We start from the raw sequence: 15,919 nt of genomic DNA on the forward strand, positions 1-15,919 counted from the left end.
TTTTCGAAGAGGAAAATAGATCACGTCCCTTGCAGAAGATATTCCGAAATGAATGGAATGTGATTTTGCAAGGCATCTCAAATTCAGTTGTTATCCTTAAGAGACCGAATTCTTATCACTTGAAATTTAATTATAAGTGTTATGTGAAACACACACAGACCACACAACACATTAACACTGGCACATGCACACACACCTGAACACACAGATAAGACACGCAAAAGTGGGAGAAGAAGTCAGAATCACACTAAGGAAGCAACCACAAAGAAAATACCATAAAGGGGAAATGCAAAGAGAATCCAAGTCAGAAGCCAACTGAAATGAGAATGTGAACTACTTACCTATCAATAATTCATTCAGTATTCAGGATTAAAGTCTCCCGACAATACAAGCACTTCATAAGTGTGCTTGAAATCACCAAAAAAAAAAAAAAGGCAAAAAAGATCCATAAGAAAACAAAAATATTAAAAAGCTCGACCTTCTGTAGACAATAGGAAATTTCCTTCCTATATAAACATACATATGGCTTGAAAGCGAAGATATTGGGAAAACGTAGGTTACACTATTGCCAAGGGGAAGAGAGCCAAAGTGATTGTGCCTACGTCAAATGGAGCGATTTTATGCCTCCGAGTGACAAAAGATTAGCAGAAGGTGTTTTGTCTTGATGGAGCATCCAAACACCAGAAACCTGGAAGGATTGCCAACATATACACCAAAAACATTGGTTTATCTAAACGTTGGAAGCATATGAACAGAGAGGAAGGGAAATGGGGACTTTAATCCAATATTGTTGGGGACTAGGATATCCACGTTAAGCACAGCACAGATCATCGGGATGGAAAGGTGGTAAGGAATAACGGACGTCCACATTGGCTCTCTAGACCTCCTGAGCTTTGGGGATCCATGAGTAAGATTGCATATCTGAGGAGCATAAGATATGTTCTTCTCAAAGGCAGACCAAACTTTGTATATCACAGGTCATGATCTGGAGTCCAAATCCAGTGGTAATTAATTGAAGAGAAGTCAAAACCTATCCGGTGCACTTATGATCATGAAGGTATGAAAACGGGAAGATATCACTTTCAAATTGGAAATACAGCCAGACACTAAAAGTTGGAAAACACAACACGTCACAAACTAGCAATGAATGTAAGAAAGAAAATCCAAAGGAAAAACAGAAAGAGCTATGAACAAAGGAATGTCAAGAAACTTATGGGGTGATGCCAAAACATTTCATGGGGAAACCATATAGGGATAATGCATGCATTTCCAAAATTTAAAACACCAAAAAAAAAAAAAAAAGTAAAGCAACCTACTCGATGCTGAAGGAACAAGAAGAAGAAGAACCAAATTCCAAAGTTAACAGAAAAAATGAAATAATGCATATAGTTATCGAAATAAAGGAAATACAAACAAACCAATAGGAAAAAAAAATCAGGAGATCTCACAATTCAGTGTCTTAATCATGAAGAAACTGCAGAAGCCATTACTGGGATAAAAAGGGAGACAAGAACACAGTGAAAGTATAAAACAACCTGAGAACTGGTAGAAAGGAAAAAAGAATATCCTAAGAGACACATCCACACATTTATGCTAGCAAATCCAAGACCGGAGAGAAGAGGATAAATTATCAGACACATAGCAACTCCCAAGATTAGGACAGGAAACCTACAAAATCTCAGCTCTCGAGTAGTGACTGAAGCGTTTGAATCAGTAATCCAACACCTGCCATCACACAGAAGGCCAGGTCCAAGTCATTTTCCTGGGCCACTCTTCTAGGTATTGAGCGAAGGCATTGCCATGTCCTCTCATCGATTCCAGAGATGGAAGAGGCGGGTAGACTATAAGTCACAAGGATAAAGACACAATTCAGAGAAGGACATTTTGGTAAAGCAATCCCATGTCATTTCAATAAGGAAAGATAATAAGCAATATAATGCTTTCCTTGTCTCCCTGTGACTTCCTTTGGTTTTGAAAGGGCCACATTGTTTTCCTCTGAATTTTTGTTGTTGTTGTTGCTGTTTTGTTGAGAAAGCCTGCCTATCATCCATCATCTGTTTTTGACAGAGTATTCACGGATGCTTTAGTTGCATGTAGGTCCCAGTGCTCCTCCTAATATATGCCACAACTCCTGAACACCCCTTTAACAGTTCTCTTTTCTGTAATACTCAGCTTGGTTCTCAGAGTCCTGAGTCACTCCTGGTGGTTCTCATTCTCTGACTTCTTGCCCTTCAGTTTTCCCTTCCTTTACTAAGGGCCAAGGTATTCCTCCCGAAGCACATATTGTGGGAAGCCATATGACATTTCCCTTTGTCTGCTTGCCTTTTCCATTTCCCATCAGCAGGGCATGGGACATTCATGTCAAGGCAAGGTCCAGGGGTTCATTTTCTTCAACAGCTGAGAAATACTGTGTTGCCAAAATGGACTGAACCTTCCTTATCCACTAGTCCTTGTAAGGGCATTGTGGCTCATTCCAAAGGTCTGCTCGAATGTGCCTTGCAAGTCATCAGTATAGGCCGTCCCTTTTATTCTGACTAAAGAGACTTGGTCTGCGTGTCTATACCCAGTACCACAACAAGTATAGTTAATTAATGATGACAACGGGTGCAGTCCAGGCCTCTCCCTTAAGAGTTAGCTGTGATGCTGAAGGTCAGTCTCCTCGAAGACTTTGCAAAGGTAATTAAGGGAAAACCAGGGAGACAGAGCCCTAATCCCTGGCCGTGCATTTCAGAACACTAGGAGATGAGGCCACAGACAGCACCGGATATCAAAGCCCTCACCTTTTTCCTCGAAAAGGGACCTTCCAACCTTACTCATCACTGACCCTTAGGCAAAAGACGCTGACAAAGGATGCTCTCACCCACAGGATGACAAAACCCACGGAGAGCTGTTGATACACACGAGGTCTCCTGTGTCTTGAGCTCTCTAGAAATTTTAGTGGAAATAGGACACCTTTCCATATCTGGGGAAATGTTGGCTTAAAGAAAGGTATACTGAATGTCATTTTCTTTCTTCTTAGTCTAGAAAGGGGAAGTGGGACATTAACCCCCAAGACAACCTGAGTATTTCATCAGACTCAGAGGGCTCTTGTTCTGTCCTTCCCGGGGCTTCCTACCTAAAGCCATAGGACGCCAAGGTCATTGGAGAGGGACAGCTGCTACAGTGAAGCCAGCATCTGTGATGTCACAAAGCTTTGAGGTCATAGCAACCACTCCTCATCAACCCACGCCTAATCACTACACTTGGCTGGAGTAGTCATGGGTGGGACAAGAGGACACCAAGCCGTCCCAAACTGCTGGAGCTGCTTGGGTCTCAAATCAAGGCAGTTTGCAATGCAAGTTGGTGTCACCTTCTCCATGGCCAAGTTCGTAGTGTTTGGTCATGACTGTCAGCTCCAGTCCTCTGGACTCCAGAGAAAGGCAATCATCCACCATTCCATCTTAACCACGACAGGCCTAGAAAAGACTCAAGCAAAGACTCAGGGGAGGAAATCTGAGCCCGGCAAAAGGGTCAGGCCCTCCCACCCTATCACGGTGCTTCTGAACAGGAAAATGGCCACCCAAGGAGAGCTCCAAATGAACCCCCGCAACCGTGCCAAAGCATGTCTGGAGTCTTCCACAGCGAGGACACGAGTACCTTGAGCGTCTCCACAAACGGTGCCAACAAGGCCTCCCAATCTTCAAAAATGACCATGCATCAAGGCAAACCCTTATCCTTAGGTCCAGGATGGACTCATGTACTTGGAGTCCACAGGAGCAAACGGAGAGCATGTTTGAAGAGACCTAAAACCCAAGTGAAGCCATCTGAAAGACTTCCTAACTGTTTCAGGAAGACAACTTTTATGTTCAAAAGGACACATTGAAGAGGATTCTAATGTGGAAGAACCTTGAGCACTCCCTCAGGTTGGAGCAGCTACCCTCTGAGGAACTGCATGGAACTGTGGCAGCACAAGCCTGCATTCACCCTCTCATGATCATCCCCCAAATTGTTTCATGAGATAAGCAAACAGTGCCTCTTGCAGAAGATGACCATGTTCTAATGGAGCCCAGAGAAGATGCACAATTGTTATCAAGGGGGCAGTACAGCACGACAGACAGCAGATGCTTCAGGTTGGTGAGGAGATCCAGGGAGACAAAAAGCAGTAGAATAAATGAGGGAGCTCGAAGCGAAGGTCGGGCATTTTAGGATGGTGAGAGGTTCTCTGTACCTGGCTACCCTCCACAGGAACGTAGGCCCAAATTTAAGAAAACATCCTCTGGCACCAATCAATTAATGTACCCTGGTTTTGTTTTTGTTATCTTGTCAAATTATACACATGCACGTATTGGACAGATAGACAGAAAGATCGCAATCAGGGGTTGGAGCTGGAGAGGGAGAAGCTTACTTGCCCCTGAGCAGAGAATCTGAGACCACAGTCATTGCCAAGACGCTGGAATCATAAGTTGATCTGAAGGCCACATTTGAACTGATGGACACAACAAGGGACCCAACCTTTGACTTCTGAATACCTCCTGGTTCTAGACAAGAACCGCTGCTCTGTCATTGTTCAGAAATGCAGGCGATAAGGATTTTGGCTTGGCCGGGTGTTGCTTGAGCTATCCGGCCTGCTTCGAGAGCTGGTATAGCTTTTCCTCTTGAAGTCAGTGACTGGGCTATGGACAAACTATTCTCCGATGCCTATTTGCCTAAAGAGAATTCCTTCATGCCTAGATTTCCAGGGGGAAGGACATTATGTCTTTTGGTGCTCTGCTTCTTTGGAAGGTGATGGTAGTCCTCCTTGCCTCTGATTGTGGACCTCTGTTTGTGCTACCAGATGAGGGTCATTTTCAGCCCCGATATCTCAAATCCATGTTCAGCCCTCTTTCTTTCACTCACTCTTACTTCTCCTACAAGAGGCATCTCTTTCAATTCCTGGAAATGATGATTCCCTAAGCTCATTGTCATGTCCCGTCATTCTTCCTTCTCTTTTAGAATTTGCTTCCTTTTTTCTAGACTAGTTCTTCCAGGTCACTCATTGGATCCTCTACCTCTGCCATGTTCCCACACTGCATCCAGTCTCCTACCAATCTTCTCTTCAGGAGCTATTTATGTTCGTTTATCTTTATCAGTTTATCTCTGTGGTTCGAGACTCTCTGATATCTTCTATGTTTTCTGATGTACAGGAAGTATCCAGGCCGCTCCTTTCTATACCCCATCGGGCGTGTTCTATGTAGAAGTTTCTCTCTGATTGCCTAGCCGTGTTCATTTCTTGTTCTTTTACCTTAGCATCAGTTGATTCTTCCATCTTTGCCTTGGATATAAGTCTCTGTCTTCCTCTCCGTATTCTGAAAGCTCATTCTTTTTCCATACTGAGGTTAATGTCTTTAAGAAGAGGAAATCCGGGAGTGACCAAGTGCTGGCCCTTAAAGGATGATGGGTGTGTGTGTGTGTGTGTGTGTGTGTGTGTGTGATGCATGCCATCTGTTGTTGTGTTGTTGCTGTCCCTGTCCTTGAGACCATTCAACTGCAAGGACCCTCCTTGTCTGACGTTTAGTGTGTTTGGGGCCCGGGCTGAATATGCTGAGGTTTTGCTTAGTAGGATCTGGTGTGCGTGTGAAAGGAGACATTCCACAACCCAATAGAATGCAGGCCTGCAGAATGCTGTGTTCAGAAGAGAGCATGTGGTCAAGGCATTCTTCTTGTCCCCTATGGGAGAATGTGTTCTCCTTGGACTAAGCATCTTGGACTGAGGAAGACAGTCCTCCAAGTGTTCCACGGTTGGGTTTTCGTGTTGGCAGGGTAGGCAGCAAATGTCTCACCATCCTGTCCTGGCCAGTAGCTCGGTCCTGTTGCTACTGGTTTGAGAGCCAAACATTTCTTATGCACCCATTGAATCATTTCCACAAACACTGCCTCTCACGGATGCACTGCCAGGACCCACTCTCCTCCAACTACATCTCCTGGTATTGTTTCTGATCATGGTCTCCAGGCTGTCTGCACCTTGTTGCTTGTTGGTGTCCCCTCCAAGAAAAACACGGTGTTCTTTCGAGTCAATTTCTGCCAAGCCTGCTGATCTGAAAACTCCAGCCCTCAACAATTGTGTTGTCAAGAACTCAGACCCTCCGTTCGTCACAGCCAATTGCACTGGGAAACAGGTTCCTTGTGGGTTCCCAGTGTGCCCTGTTCTCCTGTGCCTTTGTCCTTTGCATGGGTCACTGCCCTCTGATGCACAAACCACCCAAATCTCCCATGAGCCATGTCTCCAAACTTCTCCCATAGTTTCTGCGACCTCCGATCTCTTACTCTGTGGAGTTTACTGTGTAGGGTTCAGGTCAATTTCCACCCTGCTTCCGTTATTGTTGTCATCTTCCTTTTGCCTTCATGGCTGAAGACAAGCATGAGGTTATTAGACACTACTACCATCTCACTGTCCTCCATGTCACCGCAAATTCTTACTGAGACTTAAGCAAGAATGAATTCTTCCACATGTCTCATGTGACAGGCTTGCAGAGAGCTTTGGGCTCTGTCATATCTATCATTCTCAGAAAGAAAACAAACAGACGATTTCACTCCCTCAAGACAGTCAAGAAACATATGAAAAATAAGGGGTATAGAGACAAACAATACGATTCTAATGAGGCACACAAAATGTGGTGTTTGTTTGAAGGCAGTTTTGTGAGAATACGTGTTTATGGAAGAGTACAAACGATGACATTCCTTGCAGAAGATGTTCTTGAAATGGATGGAATGTATTTTCAAGGCATGTCAAATTGAATTGCTAACCTTAAGAGACCCAATTCCTACCTCTGGAATTTAATTATAACTTTTTTGTGAAAAACACACAGACCACGCACACATTAAGACATGCACATGCACACACACACGAACACACACACAGAGAAGACACGCGAAAGAGGGGGAGGAAGTGAGAGATCGCACTAATGAAGCGTCCCCAAAGAAAATACCATAAAAGGGAAAGGCACAGAGAGTTCAAGACAGAAGTCAACCGAAATGAGAAAATGAAGTTCTTACCTAACAACAATTCATTCAGCATTCAGGACGAAAGTCTCCCGTCAATTCTAACATTTTGTAGGTGTGGTTTTACCTCTTTGTTTAGGTTTATTCCCAGGTATCTTAAGCTTCTTGGTGCTATAATAAATGGAATTGATTCTCCTAATTCCCTTTCGGTATTTTCATTGTTAGTGTAAAAGAAAGCCTCTGTTTCTATACATTGACTTTGTATCCTGACACATTACTGAATTGCTATATGAGTTCTATTAGTTTGCGGGGTGGAGTCTTTTGGATTTCCCATATAAAGAATCATGTCATGTGCAAAGAGAGGAGCTTAATTTCTTCATTGCCAATTTGGATACCTTTTATTTCTCTCTGTTGTCTGATTGCTATTGCTAGGACTTCTAATATTTTGTTGAACTAGATTGGTGAGAGTGGGTTTGCTTAAGTTTCTGATCTCAACAGGAAGGCTGCAAGCTTTTTACCATTGACAGTGATATTTGCTGTGAGTCTTTCATAGATTTGATGAAGTTCATGAATGGTCCTTCTATCCTTATACTTTGAAGAGTTTTGATCAGGAATGGATGCTAGATTTTGTCCAATGCTTTTTCTGCATCAATTGAGAGGACCATGTGGTTCTTCTCTCTTCTCATATTGATTTGTTCTATCACATTGATTGATTTGCAAATGTTGAATCATCCTTGTAGCCCACGGATGAATCCCACCTGGTAATGGTGGATTTTTTTTTTTTTTAATTTGCTGTTGGATCCTGTTCTAGGATCTTGCTGAGATTCTTAGCATCCATATTCATCAGTGATATTGGTCTAAAATTCTCTTTTCTGATAGGGTCCTTGCCTGGTTAAAGGATCAGGGTAATGCTGGATTCATAGAAAGAGTCTGGAAGTTTTTCTTCTGGTTCAATTTTTGAAACAGCTTCAGGAGAATAGGTGTTATTTCTTCTTTTAAAGTTTGGTAGAATTCCCCAGGGAATCCCTCAGGTACTAGGCTCTTGTTTTTTGGGAGGTTTTTGATCACTGCTTAAATCTAGTTAATAGATATCGTTCTATTCAGGTTGTTAATTTCTTCCTGGTTCAATTTTGGGCATTTAAAAATTTCCAGGAATGCATCTATTTCATCTAGATTGCTTCGCTTATTGGCATATAACTATTGATAATAACTACTGATAATTGTTTCCTTGGTGTTAGTTGCTATCTCTCCCTTTTTATTCATAATTTTATTAATTTTGGCTTTATTTCTTTCCTTAAGATTAGTGTGGCCAATTGTTTGTCGATCTTATTGATTCTTTCAAAAAACCAACTTTACTTTCATCAATACATTCTACTGTATCTCTGGTTTCTACCTCATTGATCTCAGCTCTAATCTCGATTATTTTCCTTCTTATGTATGGTGTTGGTTTGATTTGTTGTTGGTTCTCCAGTTCATTAAGGTGTAGAGACAGCTGGTGTATTCTGGGTTTTTACATATTTTTTGAGGGAATCTTGGATGGATATGTATTTCTCCATTACGACCATCTTTGCTGTATCCTATAGGTTTTGGACCAAAATGTCTTCATTCTCATTGTTTTCCCTGAATTGTTTGAGTTCTTCTTTGATCTCCTGGTTGATTCAAGATTTCGTCTTTTTAAAAATTTTTAAAGTAATTAATTCATTATTTTTATCAATATATAACTTATTTTTATCCCCAGTGTGAATCGCCACGTTTACACAATTCACAGGACTAATCATAGCATATACCCTCTCCGAAGTCCATATCCTCACCACCCTCTCCTGTCCCCCTTCACCCCAGCAACCCTCAGTCTAGTTTTTGAGATTGAGTCCTTTATTGTTTGTCTCCCTCCCAATCCCATGTTCTTTCATTTGTTCTTTTCGTACTCCCCAAACTCCCCACATTGCATCTCCAATTCCTCATATCAAGGAGATCATATGATAGTTATCTTTTTCCGATTGGCTTATTTTGTTAAGCATAATACCCTCTAGTTCCATTCACGTCATTGCAAATGGCAAGATTTCTTTTCTTTTGATGGTTGCAGAGTATTACATTGTTCTTTGTGTGTTGAGTTTTCCAAGCTCTTTATACATATTGGATACTAGCCCTTTATTGGATATGTCATTTGCAATATCTTCTCCCAGTTTGTCAGTTGTCTTTTGGTCTTGCTCACTGTTTCCTTTTGATCTTGATGAAATCACAATAGTTCATTTGTTTCCTTGCTTCTGTTGACTTTGGTGATATTCTTAGAAAGATGTTGCTGCGGTTGAGGTCAAAGAGGATGCTGCCTCTGTTCTCCTCAAGGATTTTGATGAAATCCTTTCTCACATTGAGGTCTTTCATCCATTGGGAGTCTATTTTTGTGTGTGGTGATCCAAGCATTCTTAACCAAGGAGCTCTTTAGCTTCCAGGTGTTTGAGTTCCTAAGAAACTTTTTCATGTGATTGATCTCCAGTTTCTAAGCATTGTGATCTGAGAATATGCAGGGAATATTCTCATTCTTTTGGTATAGGATGAGTCCTGATTTGTGAGCCAGTATGTGGTCTATTCCTGTTAATGTTCTATGTGCACTTGAGAAAATGAGTATTCTGTGGTTTTAGGGTGGAATATTTTGTATATATCTATGAGGTCCATGTGGTCCAATGTGTCATTTAATGCTTTCTTTATGGATTTTCTGCTTGGATGATGTTAGGCAGGTTACGATCTCCTACTATAATGTATTCATGTCAATATGACTCTTTATCTTGACTAACAGTTTCTTATGTAATTGGATGCTCCTATATAGGGGGCATAGATATTTACAATTGTTAGATCATCTTGGTGGATAGTGAGTGAGATCCATGTGCACTTGAGAGAATGAGTGTTCTGTTGTTTTAAGGAGGAATGTTCTGTATATATTTATGAGGTCCATCTGGTCCAATGTGTCAGTAAATGCTATTGTTTCTTTATGGATTTTCTTCTTGGATGATCTGTCTATTTATAAAAGAGGTGTGTTAAGATCTCCTACTATTAATGCATTCATATTAATATAACATTTTATCTTGATTAACAGTTTTCTTATGTAATTGGCTGCACCCATATTGGGGGCAGAGCTATTTACAGTTGTTAGATCATCTTGGTTGATAGTCCCTTTAAGAATTATGTAATGTCCTTCTGTATCTCTGACTATAGTCGTTAGTTTAAAATCTAATTTATCGGATATGAGAATTGCTACGCCAGCGTTCTATTGAGTACATTGGCATGAAAGATGTTTCTCCGTCTTTTCACTTTCAGTATGGGTGTATCTTTAGGTTCAAAAGTGTCTCGTAGACAACGTATGGACGGATCCTGTCCTTTTATCCAACCTGCAACCCTGTGCCATTTTGGGGGGGCACATTTAGGCCTTTCACATTGAGAGTGATTATTGATAGATATGTTTTTATTGACATTGTGTGACCTTTGAAGTCTATCTTTCTGTAAATTGTCTCTATATTTCTGTTCAATGCTATTCTTAGGATTTTTTCCTCTTTTATAGAACCCCCATTAATATTCATTCAGTGTCGGCTTGGTAGTTGCATTGTCTTTTAAGCCTTGCCGGTCTTGGAAACTCTTTATCTCTCCATCCATTTTGAAACTCAGTCTTGCTGGATAAAGTATTCCTGGCTGCATGTTCTTCTCATTTAGTGCCCTGAATATATCTTTCCAGGCCTTTCTTGCTTGAGACGTCTCTGTGGAGAGGTCTGACGTGATTCTGATGGGCTTTTCTCTGTAAGTAAGGAACCTCTATGTACTAGTGGCTTTCAAAAGATTATACCTTCAATTATGATTCCTCAATTTGACTATCAGTTTTCTTGATGGTTTGTTTCTGTTATCTATAATCTTGGGAGGAGACCGTTAGGCCTCTAGTACATGATTGCTGGTTCAATATGTGAGATTGGGAAATTTTTCATGAAGAACTTGTTTCACTAGATCTTTGAGACTTCTTTCTTTATCCTTCCCTTCAGGGATTTCGATAATTCTGACGTTGGAACGTTTCATGGCATCATTTATTTCCCTCATTCTTTTTCATGGTTTCTAAGCTGTTTGTTCACCATAGTATTAAAAGTCCTAGCAACAGCAGTCAGACTACAAAGAGAAATAAAAGGTATCCAAATTGGAAATGAAGAATTCACTCTTTCTCTTTGCAGATAACATGATTCTTTATATGGAAAACCCAAGAGACTCCACCCCCAAACCACTAGAACTCATACAGCAATTCATCAACTTGGCAGGATACAAAGTCAATGTGAATAAATCAGTGGTTTTCTTGTACACTAACAATGAAAATACAGAAAAATACATTAGAGTATCAATTCAATTTAGTATCGCACTAAGAACCATAAGGTACCTGGGAATAAACCTAACCAAAGAGGTAAAGGAATTGTACTCGAGGAACTACAGAACACTCATGAAAATAATTGAAGAAGACACAAAAATATGGAAGACCATTCCATGCTCTTGCATCAAAAGAATAAACAGTGTGAAATTGTCTATACTGCCTAGAGCAATGTATTCTTTTAATGCCATTCCAATCAAAATTCCTCTGGTATTCTTCAAAGAGATGCAACAAATAATCCTAAACTTTGAATGGAATCAGAAGAGACCCTGAATCGCTAAGGAAATGTTGAAAAACAAAAATTAAACTGGGGGCATCACATTACTTGATTTCAAGCTTTACTACAAAGCTGTGATCACCAAGACAGAATGGTCCTGACATAAAAAATAGACACATAGACCAGTGGAATAGAATAGATAGCCCAAATATGGATCCTCAACTCTATGGGCAAATAATCTTCGACAAAACAGGAAAAAATATACAGTGGTAAAAATACAGTCTCTTCAATAAATGGTGATGGAACACTGGAAAGCTATATGTAGGAGAATGAAACTCCACCATTCTCTTACACCATACACAAAGATAAACTCAAAATGGATAAAATTCCTCAACGTGAGACAAGAATCCATCAGCATCCTAGAGGAGAATATAGGCAGTAATCTCTCTATATGAGCCACAGCAACTTCTTTCAAGATATACATTGAGAAATCAACTTACACCAGTTAGAATGGCCAAAATTAGCAAGACAGGAAACAACATGTGTTGGAGGGTATGTGGAGAAAGGGGAACCCTCTTCTACTGTTGGTGGGAATGCAAGTTGGTGCAGCCTCTTTGGAGAACAGTGTGGAGTTTCCTCAAGAAATTAAAAATGGAACTTCCCTATGACTCTGCCATTGCACTCCTGGGTATTTACCCCAAAGATACAGATGTAGTGAAAAGAAGGGCCATCTGTACCCCAATGTCTATAGCAGCAATAGCGGGTCGCCAGACCGTGGAAAGAACCAAGATGCCCTTCAACAGACAAATGGATAAGGAAGATGTGGTCCATATACACTATGGAGTATTAGGACTCCATCAGAGGGACGAATACCCAACTTTTGTATCAACATGGATTTGACTGGAAGAGATTATGCTGAGTGAAATAAGTCAAGCAGAGAGAGTCAATTATCATATGGTTTCACTTATTTGTGGAGCATAACTAAAAGCATGGAGGACATGGGTAGTTAGAGGGAAAGGGGTCAAAATCAAAAGCTTCTGCACAGACAAGAAAACAAAGAGGCAACCCACGGAGTGGGAGAAGATATTTGGAATTGACAGTACAGACAAAAGTTTGATATCCACGATCTATGAAGAACTCCTCAACCTAAACTCGCACAAAACAGACAATCATATCAAAAAATGGGCAAATGATATGAACAGACATTTCTCCAATGGAGACATACAGAGAGCTGTCAGACACATGAAAAAATGTTCATCATCACCAGTCATCAGGGAGATTCAAATGAAAAGCACATTGAGATATCACCTTACACCAGTTGAATGACCAAAATTAGCAAGATAGGAAACGTGTGTTGGAGGGGATGTGGAGAAAGGGGAACCCTCTTACACTGTTGATGGGAATGCAAATTGGTACAGCCTCTTTGGAGAACGGTATTGAGATTTCTCAAGAAATAAAAAATGGAGCTTCCCTATGACTCTGCAGTGAAAAGAAGGGTCATCTGTAACCCAAAGTTTATAGCAGCAATTCCCACGGTCGCCAAACTGTGGAAAGAACCAAGATACCTTCAAGGGATGAATAGATAAGGAAGATATGGTTCATATACAGTATGGAGTATTATGCCTCCATCAGAAAGGATTAATACCCAACTTTTATAGCAACATGGATGGGGCTGGAAGAGATTATTCTAGTGAAGTAACTCAAGCAGAGAGAGTCAAGTATCATATGGTTTCACTTACTTCTGGAGCATAACAAATAACATGGAGGACTTGAGGACTTAGAGAGTAGAAGGGAGTTAAGGGAAATAAGGGGAAGTGAACCATGAGAGACTATGGACTCTGAAAAACAATCTTTGGGGATTGAAGTGGCAGGGGGTGTGAGGTTGGGGGAACCAGGTGGTGGATATTATAGAGGCCATGTATTACATGTAGCACTGGGTGTAGTGCAAAAATAATGAATACTGTTATGCTGAAAATTTAAAAAAAATAGAAAAAAGAATGGGGCTTTTTGAATACAGAGAAGAAAAGAGATATCTAGATCCAATGCAAAATGGAAGAATCAACTGATGCTGAAGGCAAAGAATAAATGATCATGACCAGGCAATCGAAGTGGAACCTGTACATGTAACACGACCGCAAAAAGATGGAAAGCAGCAGCCAGGATACTCACTGTACATCAGAAAAACACAGAAGGCATTAGGGAGTCTTGAACCACAGAGATAAAAGTGATAAAAATAAAATAATATAAATTAATAAAATAAAATAAAGAGTCTCTGATGAAAGGATTGGTAACAGACTGCAGGCAAATCTCAAGAACCTGGAAGAAGCAGAGGATCAAATTAGTGTCCTGGATGACAAACACTGGAAAATAAGGAAGCAAAGCCAATGAAAAAGTGATGAATGATGGAACATGACAATGAGATTAGGGAAATCATCAGCTCCAAGGAATGGAAAAATGTGTTTATTGTAGGAGACCTAGGAGCGAGAGAAGAAAGAGGGCCAAATATTTCTTTGAGAAATCAGAACTGAAATTGTCCCTCATCTGGGAGCAGAAACCGAGATCCATTTTAAGAGTCAGAGAGGTGTCCCATAACCATCAACAGAAGTAGAGCAACTGAAGACATAGTGTCATTCCCCCTGCCAAGCTAGCAATGGTGGGGTACTCTTTACCCAACTATGCATGGGGAAGTAGTGTGTACATAGCCAAGTCACTTACTTCAAAACAAGTTATAGCAGGTCTAGAAGCAGGTCATATAGAGCAAGCAACACCTGACCAAGCATTTTCTAAACAATACAGAGAAGTGGTTCTTGTCTAGAACTGTGAGGTATTAAAAAGACAAAAGTTTGGGCCACTGTGTGTCCATCAGTTCAGTGGCGGGCTTTACTCATCTCATGATCCAAGGGTCTGGTCTCAGAGTATGCTAAGAGGCAAGTCTGATCCCCCCTCTCCAGTGCCACTACCTGACGGTAATCTCTCTGTTTCTCTGTCAAATACGTGCATGTGCATCATTTGATAAAAAACAAATACAAAAACAAAAACATTTTACAAGGATTGACTGAGGCCAGAGGATGGTTTATTTAATTTAGAACTAGGTCCCCATGGAATGCAGCCAGGTATAGAGTACTTCCCACCATGCTAAAATGCTAGACCTTAGGTCTGAGCTCCCTTGTTCATTCTCCTATCATTTGTCTTCCTGGATCTCCCCTCCAACCTGTAGCATATGGTGGGACTGTAGCATACAGTGGGACTGTCTGTCCCAATGTAATGGCCTTTTGTTGTCACATTGTTCATCCTCTCGGGGCTCCATGAGAACATGCCCATCTTCCTTAAGAGGCACTGTTTGCTTATCATCTGAAGCCATTTGGGGATAGTAATGAGAGGTTTAATGCAGTCTTCTGCTGCCATTTCTCCATTCAGTTTCCCAGAGGTAGCTGCAAAACACGGTGGGAATGCTCAAGATTCTTCAACATTTGAATCCTCTTCAATACGGCCTTTTGGAGATACATGTTTTCATCTTGAAATGGGAAATATTGTCTTTCTTTTGGCTTCACTTGTGCTATAGGTCTCTTCCATGCTATGTGTATCTTTAGTGGAAAAAAATCTCCTATGGGCAACAGAAGGACAAGCCTGTTTAGTTTGTGCTGTTTTCTTGTGGACCTTTTTTGCCTTTTTTTTTTTTACTTTTAAATATTCATCTTTCCAAAAATCTGTTTATAGGGAAATGAGAATTTAGTCCTGAATACTTTAACTAATTATTGATAGGTAAGTAGTTAATGTTCTCATTTTCGTTTTTGTCCAACTTGGATTCACTGTCCTTTTTCCCTTTATGGTATTTTCTTTGGAGTTTGATTCCTTTAGAGCAATTCCTCACTTCCACCCCATATTTTGTGTGTCTTATTGGTGTGTGATTGTGTGTGTGTGTGTGTGTGTGTGTGGGTGGGTGTTGTCTGTTTGTGTTTCACATAACACTGAAAACAAAATTTCAGGAGATAGGAAGTTGGTCTTTTAAGGATAGCAATTCAATTTGATATGCCTTGAAAGCTCACATTCGATCACTACCAGCCACAGTTCCTGCAAAGAATTTCCCAGGTAGTCTTCTTCTATAAACACATATTCTCACTAATCTGCCTTCAAACAAACACCAAATTGTGGGTGCCTGGTTAGAGTCATGTTTTTTGTCCCCTTTTCACTTGATTTTTACCATGTTCCTTGACTACCATTAGAGAATAAAATTGTATATTATTTGTCTTTCTGAGACTGATAGATGTGATGTAGTCCAATGCTCTCCACAACACTGCCACATGGGCAAGTGGCAAGAATTCTTTCTTGCTTATGGTTGGGTAAGAGTCTGA

Source organism: Mustela nivalis (assembly GCF_964662115.1).
Source record: "Mustela nivalis genome assembly, chromosome: 5".
Taxonomy (NCBI): Eukaryota; Metazoa; Chordata; class Mammalia; order Carnivora; family Mustelidae; genus Mustela; species Mustela nivalis.